Raw genomic sequence first — 4,229 nt, 5'->3', positions numbered from 1 at the left:
TTTCCAATAGATTTCGAAAGACCAAGATGTTTACGATCAACATTTGATCCACTTGCGTTATTAAAAAAAAAAAATCCTGTAAGTAATTTCAGATTCCAAAAACCTTACTTTCAATTAGAGTCAACATAATTAGAGTGACGTCGTGCTTGGAATGGTAAATCTCCCTTTGTATCTATTAAGCATGTAATTCTGTCCTGTCACCGAAAGAAAAAAAAAACAGTTTGTATTTGTACTGGGCATTTCTCGGTGCTTGTTTGACTCAGCTACCATGCCAGAAAAAAAAAAAAGAATTATAGTATGACTTTTTAAGCTGTCATTGCAGCATAGCTCTAAATTCTATCAATCTCACTTAATGGTGTTATCAGCAGTGGCTGCACAATGTTTCAAGAAATATTGAGATGTTTAAGACATGCCTTAGTGGTAAAGAGGATCTCGATATACATAGACTTTAAGTTAATCCTTTTAATTTCCTTTATAATCGAGGAAGTGTACAACTTCCCTTTTTATTATTTTTCCCAAATCATAGGTAACTGTTATAAGCAGAACTGATATACCGGTATCCTGAAAATTGAAAGAAGTGACTTACCTTCTCTTTGTCAATGTGTATCTTTCCTACAATCTCTTTGCGTTTGCTATAATTATAATGCGGCATGAATGAACCTTAAAAATAAGACTATTGATCACACAGAAAGCTTTGTGAAATCATTTAGTCAGTTTCCCCACTTGAGAAATCATTGAACAAAATAGGTCAATGGCCACGATAAGATAAAATGTAATATGCCAGCATGCTTCTATGGAGAAAAATAAAGTCAGGTAACATGTGAAATGATGGTTTATAGTATAATATGCCTAGGTTTCTCAACAGTATTTTTTAAATCACGAGTTCTGAAGGTAAACAGCGTTTTAAATTTGCCCCTACCTCTGTCTCTGAATAGGAGTATTTCTGTCACTGCCACTTGGAAAACAAAACAAAAAGAAAAGTTGTGTCCATTTCCAGACCTAGCGTGAGTTTTCATGCAGGTACAGTACTCAGTGACTTTCTGCCACACCTACATTTTCTCACTGTACCTTGACTCTCCAGCTGCCCTCCAAACTGGGTTTCTCCATGCAGCGATCTCGGTTTGCTATATTGGTTTTGGTTAAGTAATAAATTAGGAAGCCTATCTATTCAGCCTACTATTTCGGGAGAGCTTTTCATTCATACTGAAATGGTCCGGAAGGGGGTGGGGGAGACAGGGAAAGATGGGGGGAGACGGGGAATGAGCATGTATGTAGAGTGACTGGGAGGGGGGTGGAGGGGAGAGGAGGAGAGGGAGGGAGAGAGTGAAGGGGGGGAAGAATTGAGTGGTGAAGGGAAAGGAGAGATACGTGAGTGCAAGAGAAGCACTGCTTCAAACAATATCCTAGGAAAGAAATTAAAGACTTCTTAATTAGTGCAGCAATTAAGCTTTCTTGGTAGCATTTTAATCAGCACAGGCCCTATCAAAGGACAAACAGAACGATTTGCAGGCCTTTGAATTTTAAACAGTCTTATTGATTTCAGCACAATAAGTCTTCACTTGACACAAGGAGAATTTTCAAATATCAGTTGCCTGCGACGAGTTTTGCTTATGTAAATTCTTCGCTGGAGAGACTAAGGGTGAAAGATCACTTCACTACAGCATTACTGAAATGTTTTAAGGCATAACAAAAGACAATGTAGAAGGTAAATCTCGTAGGACAAAGAAAGAAAGAATGGAAGAATTGAAATCCCTCTTGGGTTGATATTTCTACTAGTAATAAACACATTTTCTTTAAAGCAGAAATTCTGAAGATTTGAAAATGTTTTCATAGCTCCCTTCCATCTCTTTACCATAACATTGTAATCCCGTGTGTGTGTGTATGTTGTTCGTGTGTTTTTGTGTGGGGTGTGTGTTTGGGTGTGTGGGTCTCTGTGTGTGAGGGGTGTATTATCAAGGATTCATGCTTTCAAATATGTTTCCTTGCTACCGTTTAGAAAGCTGAAGAGGTAGGCATCTGTTCACTTTTAGAAAGGACCAACACCCACGAGTGTGCAAAAACAAGTGAGCAAGTGCGTGAACTGCAATTTTGTCTTTAATAATATAAATTCACTTGGAAGTGAGCATGAAATGGTGACACTATTGATTGTCTTTCTATGTCTCAGTGATTTTGAGTGTATATTTTATGACCGCATGGTGTATTAGCAGAATGAGGCCCGAAAGAGGAGCAGATAGACTTAACTTTGTATGCATTGTTCTTATTTATTTAATGGGACTAGCATTCGGGAATGTACGGTTTAATATCTTGTAGGACAGCTGAAGTGTTTATGACAACATCAGAGAGGGCATTATAAATAAGGTTTACACTTCCAAAATACATTCAGTTTTCCAGTGGTTTGCTATGTGATGCTTCTCCTTGCTGAAAGAAATATTCCAATCACTTATCTTTAAAGAAAAAGACAGAAAATACCCTATTTGTTTTTGTTTTGCATTCATTATAAACTGCATGATGTACTACTTATTCCCACACTTGATGATTATACCATAGTTTCAATGATGGAAAAGCAGTATCCTAAAATATAGTGCTTAACTAGGCCAAGAGCATTCTCTGAGCTTTTGGCATTCTGAAACGGATGTCAAACTACTCTCTTAGAATAATTGATCGTCTTTATTCTTACAACCCGTATGTACCTCTAGATTGTGCGTGCGGGCATGTGTTTGTGTGCGTGCGGCGTATATGAACCCTTGAAATTCATCCGCCCAGTTGGCTTCAGAAGGAATACTTCGGTCCCATGGGATTCAATAAATTGTTCTATAAAATAAGAAATAACCCTAGAGAAATTCAATATAAAAAGAAAAATGATTAAGAATTCAATCAACAGCAGTGCGGAAGGAGAGTTCAGTTTAGTCCACCTTTTAGGCCTTCAGGTATCTTTCTGGGGCCTGAGCCATGTCAGACATGTGATGCATCATTGCACATCTAGTAAAATTAATTAGGGGGCATGTGTAGACAAATCCAAAGCTGATTTCCTTAAGATTCCTACAGATGAGTACAGAGAATCAGGCTTTAAACCTGTGCTGTATCAAATCACCTGTTGGGCAGAAACCTTGAAATTCCTAGACGCAACAGGTAGTGAAAGAGAGAAGTTTGAGTGGGAAACAGTAAGCGATGTTACACGTTTCAATTTTTGGTTCTTCCAGCCAGTGACTTTGCCTTACTTTAATTATTTGCACTTCCTCAATCCACATTTCACTGCCCCCATGGACTGGAATAATCACCTCGAGTTCGTTTTTCAGGGACGCCAGAAAAAGTAGTAGCTATTTTTCATCTACATAGCATGTCTTCCCTAAAAGGTGGTATAGGCCGAGTATCACTCACTGTTCTTGTTATTCGGGTCAAAACCTCCCAGTTGCCTCGATAAAAACTTTCTCCTTGTTCTTGCCTCGACATCCACTACTTAGTCTTTGTCATTCAAACTCAGCCAACACCTGAACGCCCTGGTTATGCTCTCTAAAGGCAGTTCTCTCGGAGTCCTTTCCGTTTTCCTTTATCCTCTCTCTGAAATATAAGACCCACCTAGGAGATGCTCTGTGGTTATCTTTCTTGGAGATTACGGGCTCCTGAGACTTGAGAACTTCAGTCTAGATCCTAGTGCCACAACGAGGCCCTAGATAAGTGCTCAGGAAAAAAAAAAATGAATACCTAAAAAGATTTCCTTCCAAAGTGAACGCTCCGGGAAGTAAATGGTTACGAAGGTGGCGTTTGGAAGAAAGCTCGTTGGTGTTTAGGTGCTTTAAGGGTATCGAGCTCTTTCTGATGACTTAACTGTCGCTGTTTCTCGTTCAGAGGGGCAGACGACTGCTTAGTTGCGTTTCGATCATGATCTATCGGAGCGGATCAGATGAAATCTGCAGCACGTCATCTAACGGTGGCAGAGGAAGAGGAGATTTCTCCCTTTTCTCTCTTTCTCTCTCTCCTTTCTCTTTTGCTCTCTCTCTCTCTCTCTGTCTGTCTCTTTCTCCCTCTCTGTCCCTCCCCTTCCCCCGTCCTCCCTCCCCCCCTCCGGGTTCCTGGTTGGATAATTTGGGTTAATACCAGTGAGTGAGGTTTCTGCGGCTTCAAAGGGTATTTCAAGTTTCCGGAGCTCCTCCCCCTCGGCACCGTGTGACAACAACAACTCGCCCGGAGGGCGGCCAGCCGCTTTCCAGCTCATTTTCTCTCTGTCATTC

Source organism: Tachyglossus aculeatus, chromosome 2 (assembly GCF_015852505.1).
Source record: "Tachyglossus aculeatus isolate mTacAcu1 chromosome 2, mTacAcu1.pri, whole genome shotgun sequence".
NCBI lineage: Eukaryota > Metazoa > Chordata > Mammalia > Monotremata > Tachyglossidae > Tachyglossus > Tachyglossus aculeatus.
This window is presented reverse-complemented; position numbering follows the sequence as displayed.